This window comes from Choloepus didactylus, chromosome 13 (assembly GCF_015220235.1).
Source record: "Choloepus didactylus isolate mChoDid1 chromosome 13, mChoDid1.pri, whole genome shotgun sequence".
NCBI lineage: Eukaryota > Metazoa > Chordata > Mammalia > Pilosa > Megalonychidae > Choloepus > Choloepus didactylus.
The window spans coordinates 39,179,044-39,195,301 of NC_051319.1; positions in this window are offsets into that span (position 1 = coordinate 39,179,044).

Below are 16,258 nucleotides of genomic sequence, written 5' to 3' on the forward strand. Positions count from 1 at the left end.
TGAGGTCCTTCTTTTGTGAACTCTTTTATATCACTCCAATGATTTAATTAACACTCACCCTGAATGGACAGGGTAACACCTCCATGGAAGCTATCCAATCAAATGTTTCACCAGTTGATTGAGTCACATCTCCATGTGTTCTAGTTTGCTAATGCTGCCGGAATGCAGAACACCAGAGATGGATTGGCTTTTATAAAGGGGGTTTATTTGGTTACACAGTTACAGTCTTAAGGCCATAAAGTGTCCAAAGTAACACATCAGCAATTGGGTACCTTCACTGGAGGATGGCCAATGGTGTCCGGAAAACCTCTGTTAGCTGGAAAGGCACATGGCTGGCGTCTGCTCCAAAGTTCTGGTTTCAAAATGGCTTTATCCCAGGACGCTCCTCTCTAGGCTGCAGTTCCTCAGAAATGTCACTCTTAGTTGCACTTGGGGTACTTGTACTCTCTTAGCTTCTCCAGAGCAAGAGTCTGCTTTCAATGGCCATCTTCAAAGTGTCTCTCATCTGCAGCTCCTGTGCTTTCTTCAAAGTGTCCCTCTTGGCTGTAGCTCCTCTTCAAAGTGTTACTCTCAGCCGCACTGAGTTCCTTCTGTTTGTCAGCTCATTTATACAGCTCCATTGATCAAGGCCCACCCTGAATGGGTGGGGCCACACCTCCATGGAAATATCTCATCAGAGTTATCACCTACAGTTGGATGGGGCACATTTCCATGCAAACAACCTAATCCAAACATTCCAACTTAATCCCCACTAATATGTCTGCCCCACAAGATTGCATCAAAGAATATGGCTTTTTCTGGGGGACATAATACATTCAAACCAGCACACCATGGATTCACTCAATCAAAGGATTCCAACCCAATCAACACTAATATGCCTGCCCCCACAAGATTACATTCAAGAACATGTCATTTTGGGGGACATAATACATCCAAACTGGCACAGTTCATAACAGAGAACAGGATGGGCTATGGTGCTGAGAGGAATGAAGGTGTAATAAAAAGAATAAGTAGAAAAGGGAGTAATTTTAAGGAAAGATTATTGTCAGCTAGCATTTCAACAAATTACTGTAAAAGGAGCACTTTGGGAAAATATAGTAATGAGAATTTAATGTCAAAATAATTGTAATTTTATGCCTAACTACACTCAATATAACAAAGAATTCTCTTAATCTTAATTAGGAATAGGCAGGGCATTTTGATTTTTTTCAATAAACTATCTAGTTCCTGGAACTAATTGTTTTCCAAGAGCAGCAGATGAGAGAAAAATACTACTGCATCATATGTTCTGGAGAACATAAATAGCATTGCACTGATTTCATAACTCCCTGATCTGGAGCAGCATCTTAATCTAGCTGATAGTAATTAAAATGCTACATATTTATCTATCCTAATGGAAGCTTTTACATTTTATGTGTATTATTGTACAATCACCTTACTATGAATGAATTTTATTTGCAAATGGCACAGCAAGCTTAAAGAACTGATTTGGATAAATAATTTTTATCCACTTTCCTGAATGAAAGTCTCAATGAAATTTATGTGCTGCTTAGTATTTTAAGGAGTTTTAATAAATTGGCAAGACAAATACATCTACTATTTAGATTTGCTTGCCTAGTAGAATCTGTCTCCTATTCCCTCTCTTACCCTCACTTTTTCAATGATTCACAGAGCCACTTAACATCTAACCAAGGATGACTGAACAAGCTTGATTAAATTTGAACTTTTCTCCACCCACCTGAAACTCTGCCAGACCCTCCCTCAAAGACTACTGGAACTGAGCATTGTCTGTATAAAAGGAGATTTCTTTTAAAAAAAATACATTTTTATTTCTTCCTCTCATTCTTCTTTCCTCCTCCTCCTCCTCCTTCTCTTCTTCATCTTCTTTATGCTCAGAGGGCAAATTCCTTGGGAAGGAAATCCATTGCCTATTTTTTGCAATCATTCCAGCAGTGTGGTGATTCCAGTTTAGTCCTTATGCTCCAAGATACCCTCTTAACTCAAATTCAGTTGTGCCGTGGAAGTCAATTATGTTCGTAACTGGGCCTGATTGCAAACATTTACTTTTATTCATTTTAGAATATAAAGATATTTTCATAGTGAAAATGTAACCTTGTAGCCAATGTTGCTGCCAGCTAGCCCATTTCCCTTTATAAGATTTTAATTATAAATGTGGTTTTAGTTTACTTCCTCTCCTTTCTTGTTATCTTATGTTTCACAACATTGTAACTGGTAACAATCTATTTGCTCTAGAGGGTCTTTTTTTTTTCTTTTTTTTTGTTAGTCCCTTGTCACCTTAGTCTCTTTGCTTGTTCTGTTAACTAAACTATTACAATATTGCTATATTGCAGTTAACTGTAACCTAATGCTTACCCTGGCTCATCAAAGAACCTCTTAGACTTACGCTAATTCTGTAAACTGTAGGCTAGTGCTTGCCCCAGCTCTTAGTCTTCAAGCCCTCACCTACATACTTCCAATTAACCATAACCAATCGCTTTCTCCACCTCCCTTTGTCTAATCCCATAAAAACCCCATATGCTTATGACTTGGGGAGACAGATCTGAGGTGTTTTTGCTTTCTGTCTCCCTACACAGTGCACTCTGTAATACAATTTTTTATCTCTTTGAAACACCAGGGTCATAGGTCTATTAATTATTATAAATTAATAGATAGGTTTATATGCACCTAAAACCAGCAAATCTTGTTCGGTGACAATTTTGGCAACTCTGGTGGGACAAGAGAATCCAACTGCCCAAAGAACTGGAGCCCTGGCTGGATGGGTGAACATGGTAATGGTGTCTAATCTGCTACCCAGATGTGTTAAGTGTAGATAGAGTGTAGAGTCTCTACTGCCAGGTTTGTCCTGTGCTGCCGGCTAAACAGGCTCATCTGTGCTTTGAAGTTTCAAAGGGAGAAACAGTTCCAAGTCTGGACGTTTGGCTGGGTGAATAGATCATCAAGGCAAAAGTCGATTAGAAAGCCAGTACCAGGTTCGAGGCCCAGGTCTTGCTTCCTGAATGATCTCCCTTGCTCTGATCTTTAAATCCTTCTGCTTTCTGAGTATGGTTCTGATTCCACCTGGAGTTAAAAACTGTAATATACATATATCTTATCTCTTGTAGTAAGATACTTCTTTAACAGTCTGCAAATATTTTGCCAGTTTCTAAATATTTTGCCAGATTTACTTAACAATCTGTAAATACTTTGCCAGTTTGAAAATTTTTGCCACATTCAAGTTAAATGTATTATTGTAAATTAATAGTTTTTGATAATTATAAAAATGGGAAATGCTAGTAGCATACCAGAGTACATCATATTAGGTTGCAATATAAAAAATTGAGAATGGTTTGGGTACAAGCCTATGAAAAACATCAAATGATAACTTTTTTATAATATGGTATGACCACAATATGATTTGGATTTAAAAGAAAAATGCCCTGAGAATGGTTTTATAAATGATAAGACTATATTACAGTTAGAATTGTTTTGTAAAGGAGAAGAGAAATGGGATGAAATACCAAATGTTCAATCTTTTATATATTTATGCCAGAAAAAGAATCTATAGAAGAAATGTCATATTATGATTCAGAAAGATAATTCTTATGATCCAACTATTAAAAAAAAACATATTAAAAGTTCAGGGATTCTCAATCCCATGCAAAACAAGTGCTGCCAGATCTCAATCCAGAGGAGAACTTTGACTGTTACTTTTACTCTTTACTCTGCTGAAGAGGCCCCCTCACTTCAGAGTGGGTCCCCACCAAGTCTCCCATCACCGAGTCAGGAAGGAATGGTCAGGGCACTCAATCTGGTTGGGGGCCTACCCAATCCCAGGCATGGCAGTTCCCATTAAGGCAAGCTCCAGCTGGGATTGATGACCAAGGCAGTCCAAGAGGATTTGTTTATGTTCATTCTCCCTTCTCTGTTTCTGACTTATTCAATTAGAAGACTGATATGGCTTCCTATACAAAGATCCCCAAAGATGGAGGATCTCTTTGCTTCTATTTCTACTACGCATAATCCAATTTAGGCAGACACCCAGGAATTGTTAAATGTTCTTTTCGCTCTAGAGGAACGTAGGATGGTTCTTAAAAAAGGCTAGGGAAGAAGCTTACAGGCTACATAATTTACAGTCTAACAGCCCAATTCAAAATCAAGAAGTTTTAGCCATCTCTTCAACAGAGCCCCATTGGGACCCAAATGAGGAAAGAGGTGGAGACAAACTAGAACATTAAAAGGGATGTGTGTAATTATAGAAATGCAGAAGGGGCCTTGAAGCCTAAAAGCATAAAAATGGTACAAGAAGTCAAACAAGAACCCAAGGAAAACCTGTCTTTCTTTCATGAATACTTGAAGCATATAGTTAGTACACTAACCTGTATCCTGAACATCCAGATAACATGAAGCTATTAGTGACTTTTGTTAGCCAAAGTGCTCTAGACATAAAGAAGAAACTATAAAAATTAGAAAGTGGATTAGAAATGCCCATATCACAATTAATTGCGATTGCATTTAAACTCTTTAATGACCAAGACCAACTTCTAGAAAAGCAGAAGAAAAATCAAAATTCATTTGACCATTGCACTTCTTGAACATGAGGTCAAAACAAGGCTAATCCTTATTACTTTAGCTTTCTCTCTTTAGACAGGAAGGGGGATGTTGGTGGGATATTTTGTCACATAACTATCAGTATACACATAGGAGTATAAACATTTGCTGAAAGTCACCAGAATTAAAGCAAAGTTGGTAAGGTCTGATTTAGAGTCAGAAGATCTAGATGCCTTTCCCATTCTGGCCATTATGCTGAAAATCCCAAGATGTGCTCCTTTGTACAGAAGGCTGATCCAAATGGTTGGTTAAAAATGAAGGTGGGGACCAATATCCAGGCATTCTTCCCAGAGCCAGAACCATGGCTGGGCACTTGGCGTCTGTCTCTTCAGAAAAGCCTGGAGACCAGGGGAGGCATTACCTGTCTGGTAGAGATGGCACAGAATAAGGAGACTGGCACCGCTGCCCACTGAGCCCTGAAGGTCTGGGTTGCAGAACATGGCATTTGTGTGGTCCTGGTGTCCAGGCACGGCTACCTGGACAGTATGGACAGCAGTTCTCTGCTTCAAAAGGAGTCCATGACACCTCTCCTTCAGATGTAACAGTACACGTTCTGGATCCTTTGCAAGTGGTTTTTAAATATTTGACTAGTAACTGTAAATAAAGGAGCTTAGATTTAAACACTTCCTGAAACTTTTTCCATTCTTTCAGTGATGCTTGAGTGCTGTGATCACTATGATAAATTATAGTCAGTCCGGCAGGGATGTGTTTTTTTTTGGCTGTCTTTTTTTGTTTTTTTTTTTTTTTTGCAAAGCTATTTGATGGTTGATTAAAAATTGTATGTCTGAACACATCTTGGAGACTTATTTTACTTTTTTCCACTTATATTAGCATACAGTGTTTTGGGTTTGGATAACATAGTGGTTTGGAACTACATACCACAGAAAACATGCTCTTAAACTGAATCCATTCCTGTGGGTATGAACTATTATAAACAGGACCTTCTGATGAGGTTAGTTTAGTTAAGGTGTGTCCCAGCTGAATCAGGATCGGTCTTAATCCTATTACTGAAGGTCTTCCAGGGAAAGTCACAGATAGAGAGAAAGCCAGATGGAGGAGCCAGAAACTGAAAGCCAACAAAACCTGGAGAAGAGAGAGGCCAGGAGAGGCCACTGCATACATTGCCATGTGACAGAGGAGCTGTGAACTAAGGATCACCAACAGCCAGCCACAGGATGCTGGTCTTTGGGAAGAAATCATCGCCTTGATGAAGCCTTGATTTTAGAATTCTAGCCTCAAAAGTGTGAACCAATAAATCCCTATTGTTTAAGCCAACCCTTTACATGGTATTTACTTTGGCAGCTAGAAAACTAAAACAGATTATATCTGGTACAACACTATAATCTTTTCGGGTTGAGGATAAGAATTTACTGTTCTCCTGGCTACAGCTAACTTGTATTCCTCTCTCAAACTGCAATGATTTTCTGATAATATTAACATAAAAGCAAGGTATTTGATATCCTGATGATCAAATTTTAGGTTGCAGCAATTTGTTCATGAAAGAAATAGTTAAGCAATTCCTCTTGAGAATACAAATGTGACCAAAAGGATCTGATCAACACTAATTGATGGTTAATAATTAAGTCATTTTTACATTACTATCGTACTTAATATTTATTAAATGACCAACTCTATAGACCAGAGATAATTTCAAACTTGAAGCATTTTCATCATTAATACCATTTTTTTAATAGATTCAAAGAAATCCTCATTTGTAAGACCATGCTTTATTTTAGGTGAAACTAAAACAAAACAAAACATAAGCCTTTCAATTAGACTATAAACACCATCAATGATAAGCAGCAGCCTGATTTCAGAGATGTTATATTATGTGACTTTCAGAATCTTTGAAATATAAGAATTAAAAATTTTTATAACTAAATATATAAAGGGACTACTATGTGTCAGGTACTATCAGAGGCACTAGTCATAAAAGGTCGAACAGAAACAATGCTACTCCAATTCAGTTATTCAGTTTTGTAAAGTAGATAGAAAATTAAGCAAGTAATAATAGTGTGGACAATGCTGTGATAAAGAAAATATAGACTGATGTTTGAGCTGAGTCCCAAATGATAAATAGATGCTAGCCAGATAATATGCAGTGCGCATAAGGGGTGTCCTAGTTTGTTAATGCTGCTGGAATGTAAACCACCAGAGATGGATCGGCTTTTTTAAAAGGGGGTTTATTTGGTTACACAGCTACAGTCTTAAGGCCATAAAGTGTCCAAAGTAACACATCAGCAATTGGGTACCTTCTCTGGAGGATGGCCAATGATGTCCAGAAAATCTCTGTTAGCTGGGAAGGCACGTAGTTGGCATATGCTCCAAAGTTCTGGTTTCAAAACGGCTTTCTCCCAGGACATTCCTCTCTAGGCTGCAGTTCCTCTAAAATGTCACTGTTAGCTGCTCTTGGGGGGTTTTTCCTTTCTTGGCTTCTCTGGAGCAAAAATCTGCTTTCAACCGCCATCTTCAAACTGTCTCTTGGCTGCAGCTACTCTCTCTCAGGTCCTGTGCATTCTTCAAAGTGTCCCTCTTGGCTGTAGCTCCTCTCCAAAATGTCACTCTCAGATGCACTGAGTTCCTTCTGTTTGTTAGCTCATTTATATGGCTCCAGTGATTTAATTTAGACCCACCCTGAATGGGTGGGGTAACACCTCCATGGAAATTATCCAATCAGAGTCATCACCCTCAGTTGAGTGGGGCGCATCTCCATGGAAACACTCAAAGAGTTACAATCTAATCAACACTTATATGCCTGCCCACACAAGATTGCATCAAAGATAATGGCATTTTGGGGGACATAATACATTCAAACCAGCACATGGGGTCAGGAAGGTTGTTCTCTAGCTAAAAGGAATAGACCAGGGGCAATCTAAAGAAGAAGGTGCATTTAGGAGACTGAAAAAATTTATCATGAATGAAACATATTATTTGACCTACAAAGTTTAAGCATCAAGAAATGAGATTAAAGACACAAAAAAGATACAAGTTTCCAAAGGGTTAATAAGCAAGGAGTAATGGAAAACTACATTTAGATCTAGAATAGCTATCAATTAATAGATTCAGGGTGCTAGTCGCCTGAGTGCATCTTCTCTGTGGACACCCAGCTTCCTTTGGAGTGAACAGAATTAAATGTTTGGTGAGAACAAATGTTTACCTGGAGAATCAACCTGTAATTAACAGAACTTTTTGGCTTTTGACATACAGGTGTGCACATGGAGTTCATCCTGACACATGCAGAGAAACTTTAGCTTTCCATCTGGAAAGCTAGAAGCATGATGTTTCCTGAGAATAATTCTTTCATCTGAGTATTCCAACAGAAAGGATTTTAAAATCTGAATTCATATAATAGAACACTAAATATTGTAAATGAATTTTATACAGCTATATGCATCGACATTAATAAAGCCTACAGACATCATGCTAAGAGAACAATGTAGTAGTAAAATGATATATAGAGTGTGATTCCACTTTCATGGAGTGTAAAACCAGGCATAATAACTAATACATTGTTTAATGATATAAACATTACATTCAAAAATTGAGGATTATATATTCATTTTTCTTATGAGAATCCAGTTCCTTTATACTATTTCCAATATCTAGTATCCTTGTTGCATAGTACATCCTCAAATTCTTCTCATCATCATGCTTGTGAGTATGTTATTACTCTTTCTAGTTGAAAGCCAGGACTAGATCAGGCCTTTTTGTCAGTAGCCCCAGACTCTTCCCAGCAAAAATGTAGCCTGACTATTGACTATGAAGACCCCCCACAATTTATCAAAGGAGGAAAGTTTTGAGCTGTGCTGCCTAATTCAGTAGCCACTAGCCCTATGTTGCTACTGAGCCCTTGAAATGTGGTTCGGGAAAATCTGGGAATTCCATATTTTGGAGAGCATCATGTGTCAGATCCCCATTTTTTTCCCAACAAGAGCTCTGATTTTGACATAACAACCTAATTTGACATAAATCCCTTGTCTGGAAATTTGACCTTCTTTGAGCTGGGATTCTCTAATGATTAATTTTGTTCCTGTTCCTCAGCTTTCTCTGCCTTCACACAGCAGAAGAAGAATGTCTATTTGTGAGTCCCCAGGGAACCCTCTGTCTTTCATGTTGTTCTTCCAATTGCCTGTTAATTGGCAATAGCTTTTCATTATATTTTTTCCAGAGCATCAATTATTGTGATTAACAGCAGTTATTCAATTCTGTTACAATAATAGGCTTCCAATTCTGCTGTCCTCATAATTATTATTTCCCCCATGCCTGTTGTGTGGCACCAGAATACCATCTTACCTGCCTGGGTGAGAGTTTTAACAACACTGTACCACCTTCTGCCCACAGATATTTATGTTCCTGCTACCAACAGAGAAGGGATCAGTTCATCCTATCTAACTATGTGGCAAGTTATCTAGCTCTAAAACACTATCTTACTGCCTGATTTCTCAGCCAGTTCCAGCACCAAGTGTGACAGGTCAGGTTCTCTGGAAGCAGACACTGAGAAGGAGTTTTATATGTAGAGTATTTATTAGAGATCGACACCTGTGGATGGGAAGGGGTGCAAGCACAACTGGGAAGAGGAAGCAGTCAAATTCTAATGCAGAAGCTCAGCCAACCCTCTGGAGCTTATAGACTCCATCACAGTGGTCTCACATTGGGACAAAATGACTGCATCTTCCTAGTCACCAGCTGTGAACCACCCTGAGGTTGGAGTGAACCTGGGCAATGCAACTCTTTGCTGCTGAGTCAAGCCCCAAAAAGCCGACAACTGGGGCAACAAGCCCTTATGTGAAAGAGGCCAGGGAAGCATACCTCCATGTCTTCCAGAATGCTGATTGTTCAATCCAGGCCTTTCTCCTAAATTCCAGAACTGTACATACAACCTGCCATCCTCATTTGGATGTTTTAGAGAAGACTCAAATTTACAATGGCAAAGAATGCATTCTGTCTTTTTAATTCTGTCCCTTTTCAGTTGATAGCACTAGCATTCTTCCAAATGCTCGGGAGACTATCTAAGGAGACATCGTTGACCATCTTGTTTTCTTATAACTTAAATTGAATTTGTCACCAAATACGTTTGGTTCTAACTTTCAAAAAGCATATATCTGAAATCTGACCACATTTCCCCATCATTATTGCAGCCACTAAGGTCCAAGTCATTATTATCTATATCTTGGATTTCTAGAATAGTCTCCTAACTGGTCTCTTTTATTTCAATGTCCTATATGGTTTATTCCCAATATAGTAGCCACATCTATCTTTTTATATTAATTAGAATAAGTCACTGCCTTAAAGCCTTAAATAGACCTCTTTCAGTTAAAACCAACATTATTTTAATGATCTGCATATAAGGTTGCTCCCTACCTCTGGCTCACTCTGTAATTTCTCTAATTTAACATCTTAGTATACTTTCCCTTGTTCACTCCACTCCAGCTCTGCTGTCCACTTTGTTTCTTTTTTTCACACTTTACTTAGAGTCTCAGCACTGGTGGTTTACTCTGCCCAGAATTATCTAACTTTCAGTTACCCACGTAGCCAACCCCCCTCACCTCTTTAGTATTTGCTCAAATGTCACTTTTCCATGGATGCTTGTCACTCTATTAAAATTTACAACCTGTGACCCTCCCAACTCCCGATCACCCCTTCCCTAGCTCTTTCCATAGCACACACTTCTAACATAGTATAAAATTTATTTGTTTTATTTTTTTATTGCTTTTCTCGTCTACCACACCACTAAGAAAGAGGCATAGTATTTTGATTTTGAAGTGAGATAAAGCACTTGGAAAAGTATGTCAGAAGACAGGGGATTCTGTGGCAGGCCGATGATGCAGCAGAAGCTGCCTTGCCATTTCGACCTTATGCCTCAGCAAATGCAATGGTACTAGACATATTAGTAGGTTGCTTTCTTGGTTTCCTGGGATACTGTAGTAGGAAATACAAACCAAAAATTCCAAGGATTTTGGAGCAGGGTCATGGATTCTTTGAGAGAGAACTTACTGTTTGAGAAACAGCTCTGGATATATTAATGGACCCTGGTAAATACTAAATGCCTGACCTCGAGGCTTCAAGTGACTATGCAACTAGAATTGCCCATCATGAGCAAGGTAGTATCGGATACTCTGAGCCTTAAGATCATGCAGGTGCAACAGTGATCCATGGTATGATGGAAATCAGAATAGGGATTAAGTATATCTAGGGTACACAAATAAGTTACATGAACAGATGGCCCCAAATCCCATGTTAACTACTTTATTGAACCATTTTTTTATCCCTCAGCTCACATGCATCTGTAGCCTCCTCTGGGGTATCAAAGAACCAAGTAACAGAGAAGCAAAACTTGAGTGTGATTCTCAAATGGGTTAGCTGAGTAACTTGCTGCTGTTCATTACAGCCAAACCCAGATGTGGTCCTGAAGCACAGAGATGAGAGGAAATCTTCCAGGTAAACAGAGTAGGGAGTAGTATCCTTCACCATCCACTTTGTGTGGAAGGAAAATTGGCCTCAGTTATGGATATATAAGCACCCTTGGAGAGTGATAAACGATCTGACTGGTTGAATAGGGATCTAAGAGGACAAAGATTGGAAGATCTAAACAAGGAAGTCTAGGTTACAGTACGTAGATAAATATGGGCTAGCACAAAGTTTATGGCTATTGTGTGCCTCACATTAATGTCTGAAAGAGAACCTTCATCAGAGGAGAATCTCAACTACTGGATGTACCCATCCTGCTGAGGTTAGTTTCATTCTGCAGCAACCACAGTGTTTGTACAATAGACCCAGGAAGAAATTGGCTATGGTGGTGTGCATGGAACTATGCTTAAACCCAACAGTGTAATTTCTCCCTCACCAAAGTTGATTAGCAACTGCAGCTGCTGAATGGACAACCTGTCAATGCCAGCAAACAATGTGGGCTGTCACTATCGTACCAACTCATGTTGAATGACTCGGGGGCACACTGAAATGAGTCAAACTGAAATTCTACCTGACCTTTTCAACCCTGGAAAAGGCAGCAAACTTGCCATAATTGACATAATTATGGATATGGACTTGCTTTCCTAGACAAAGTGCTTCTGTCAACATTACCATCTAAGGTTTTACACAATTCCTGATTCATTGGAATGGGATCTGTTCAACATTTTCTCAGACAGACAATTGTAGAGCAAACAAGATGATGCAATGTGCATATTACTGTTACCATGCAAACAATCCACTTATATTATTACATCTCTCATCACCCCAAAATGCTAGCCTAATATGAAAATGGAATGACATATTACAGAGCAGCTATGTGACAATTCAGGGCCAAAACACTATGCAAGTTTGAGTTGCTAACCTTTAAGATGTATATGCATTAAGCTAATAACCAATATACAGTACTTTGTCTCCAGTAGCTAGAAAACTTGGGTCCCATAAACAAGTAATAAAAGTACCATTGGCCCTATTGCCATTACTCATTGGTCCACTTTGGAAATTTGTATTTCTTATACTCACAATTTAGTCTTTGCCAGATGAGAATCCCTGTTTTCCAATGCGTAATGCTTCCTCCAGGGGATACAATAAGATTCCACTGAACTTAAAGCTAAGATTACTGACTCATCATTTTGTACTCCTTATCCCAGTGGACTACTAGGAAAGAAAGGAGTTATCATACTGGCAGAGGTGGTTGACACTAATCATGAGACAGTGAGAGCTGATGCTGCCTAATGAGGAGAGGAGAAGATATGTCTGGAATCCAGAAGATACACTGAATGTTTCTCAGTGTCTAATGCCCATAAATAAATAAATATGAATGGACTATTGGAGCAATCATTGTCCACCAAGGGAAAGTCAACTAAAAGCTCAAACTCCTTGGAGTAAAGGTTTGGGTGAGTCTCAGGAAGGAAGTTCCCACTAGCTGAATTGAGGGGAGACTAAAGTGGGTGGTGAAAGAAGGAGGTGATGAATATCAATTATGACTTGGGGTCGTTTATGACTGATGGAGTATAGTTCCCAAACTACCCTTCTTTTACAATGTCTTTTGTAAAGCTGGTAGTCATCTATCAGTTTGGAAAAATTGGCTATGATGGGAATTACTGGAGGTTACAAGCCTATTTGAGTGGTGCCCTAGAAGGACTAAACACCTTGTTCACTACCTCACATCCTCTTTTCCTCTCTTCAGATTGCAGTCACTGATTCAGCAAACAATGTTGCAGAGACAGTGCCTCATTTCAAACATAGATTGCCTGTCTTGCTTACCACCTGGATGCTTCTCTGACATGTGATGTGGGACATCTGCAGAATCTAGCTTAGAATTCACATGTGAAACTCAGAAGTTTTGGGAGTTAATGACTCATGGGGAAACTCTGAGAACTGCAGACTGATAATAAATTAATTCTTCCTTTCATCCCTTCAATGGACAATTATGATATACTTGTATTGTTCCTTAGATGGATCAAGTGGGATGGAGCACCCATTACCCACAGAAGCAGTCAACTTGAAAAACCAGATCTTTCTCTCTTGTTTCTGTTTTGCTTCCCTGGTTCATCACGTCTTCATCCTAGGATCATTTGCTAAATGAACTATTTGCATGGAAGTCCCTTTGACCTGTGTTTTAAGATGAGATTATAATATGAATGTGCACATTTTTCTGTGAACAGAGTCCTTAGTTTTCATATCATCTCTAAAGTTTACAAAATGTCTAAATAGATGAGATCTTTGGGAAGAGAGATAAAAGGAGAAGACTGAAGAAAAAACTTTGAGAAATACTACATTTTTCAGAAGGACATAAGATAAGGAACCTACAGAGGAGCAAGGAGAAGGAGTGGTCATTGAATGGGACATATTATTAGAAGGCTCACATTCTTGACTTTAAAAGTTCAAGAAGGAAGATTTTCAGATTCTGAAATTATCCCAAAATCAAACATAAAAATCTTGATAATTTGAAAACTGCTATTATGAGATAAAAATAAGTCATTTTAAAGTCATTACTCAGAATCAAGTACAAGGCATTTTCTCTTACGGTACCTTCCTTCAAGCTGCAAACACAAAGTTAAAAAAGCAATGCTATCTGGAGTGAAGGGAATTGTACAATGGACAATTTCAGTAGGTCTGCATTTACTTGGTCTGGGGGGAATGTGCTTGGTTTAGAGTGGACTTGTGATTCAAGTATGATTCTAGAGAAATCATGTCAGGATGAGGTATGAAAATTGTAAATTTTCCATAAGTAGGAACTATCGGGAATTTCATTTTTCTTTAAAGGCAGTTAATTTCTTTCAAACCTGACTGCTTAGCTTACTAAAGAAAATCATAACACAGTTTCTGGTTTAGGGATTTTGGGTGTTAGTGGAGTGTTGCTTATCATGACTACAGAGCATGATCAACATGGTGTATGTTCTTTCCTCAGGATATTTCAAGGTTGCAAGGAATGTGCCTGAGGAAATTTATCCAGAAAGAGTGGAGCTCTTCCACCAGCTCTGGGTCTCTCCTGGAATTCTGGCACCTTCTGCTCTGTGTCCTGTCTAATCAGCTGCTGTACTCGTAGATTATCAGAGTTCCTGTGTTAGTTATCATTGCAGAAACTGAAATAAAGCTGCAGAGATGTAAACATTGCTAGCTTCTGGGCAGTGCAAATTCAAGACAAATCAATAAATGGTTGTTGAATTGTATAAATGATGTCACTTAACACCCAGGTCCGTAGCCACCAATTGGGAGATGCTTTTTTGACTCTCCATTTTTATAGGTTGAGATTGGTGTCCCCTCCAGGGGCCTCCTCTCTGCTCCCCTGTCTCTTTGGGCACAACTTGAATACAGCACTGTCACCAGAAGATATGATTATTTATTTTCCTGCATATTTCTTCCATCTAAATTCTGATAACGAGGTTTAGGAGAGTGTCTAGTAGATAGTTTTACTTTTGTTGAATAAATGTATCCATTTCATAAGATGAAGTATTTGCAAATTTTTCATGTCATCAAGATTTGCAAGTGCACGTAAATTGAACAAATTTATAAACTCACATAAGAAAAACATGCCTTCAAGGCCTATAAAATTAAATAAAATTTCTCCATAAATGAAAGCCTAGACTGTCGATAAAAAGTAGACTGCGAACTGTGAATGCAGACAATTATTAGAATAGGTCAAAAGACCACTAACTTGAATTACATCAATGCTCATAGAAAAGAAGAAAAGATACTTCTTTTTCTTCTACCAAACCTTATATTTTGCCTTTGACAGGCTCAGTAAATAAGCAAAATAAAAGTACACCTCTAAAGAAGAGATCTTGACTTATTAGGTAAGTCTTTAGCAATTCTTCAGGATATGTGTACACAGCAAATATCAAATGATTGAGTCTGTACCCACCCTGGTATTTTTGTATGCCTGAGAGACAAATGATGTATTTGGACATAAAGACCTTATGCCAACCATGGATCAAGTAATAGAATCCGAAGCAGAACAACTCCAGTGATAGTCATTTTTCCTGGAAAACATCTGTCACCAGCTGAATGTGTTTACACTTTGGCAGCACTGGCAGGTGTGCTCTCTTGGTCAGCCCACCTGTGTGGTTTTGGGAGGCTGGAGCTGAGGAAGATGTCACTGGACAAAGCAGAGAACGAGCTTCCTAAAGTATCCTGACTTAGTCTAGAAAATGCAAATTGGCACCTCTTAACACTTTCTGTTTTCTTCCTGTGTTGCCAGTGCCTTAAAGCTAAATGATTTGTGTGTTGCCTAGAATGAACAACAAAGTTTAGGTTTGAGACTTCTCTTAAGAATGTAGCTGTTGTAGGATTACTCTTTTGGAAGAGTAATCGTTTATTTAAAAATTCATAGATAATTTTTAGAGAATAAATAAAAATATTAGTTTAGACATTTTTTCATATTTTGGAGTATAATTTGTAAAAATGTTTTGATCTATGTGAAAAAAATTAACTAAAATAAGCATCATTTCTTGCAAGTGAAGCTCTTACTTGCAATTTTTTCTTATGTTGTTGGTTATATACAGAAGGATTGTCCAAAATGTGTTCTGTAGAACATGAATTTATTAGTTAATAAAAGTTATTAAACAATCTTACATGGCTTTTTAAATATAAATTGCTTCCTTTATTGTAAGATTTCTCAGATACTGTACTCTACCAATGTGTTTTCCGAATCTCCAAGAGGGAGATACATGAAGTTGTCATTCACAGAACTCATTTTTGTGGATCATGTCCTGGACTACTGTTCTTTTGTATTTACTTTGATATTGAGTTAGAAATTGGCAATCTGGAAGAAAAAAATTTATACATATATATGTATGTGCATATATATATATATATATATATATATATATACACATGCATAAATAAGCATTCATTTATTTCACATAATTTGTTCTTTGGGATATACAGAATAAGCAACTAAATGACTAATACCTTTTATCTTTTAAAAATGAATCAAACAAAAAATTTCATTCTGATATTGGGGATTATTTTTGGCTGTCATGGGTTAATGCTTGATGAAACCAGTAAATAGGGGAAATCATTAGACTACCCCCTTCGTTTGGAAATTAGTTTACTCCCATGTGCACTCAGAGAGAGAACTTCATAAGAAATCAACAAAATGGATGAGCTTAGTAAAATGCAGAAATTCATCCTCAAGAGATTTCTGTAAATAGTTGCTAATGGAGATGAATGAAACATC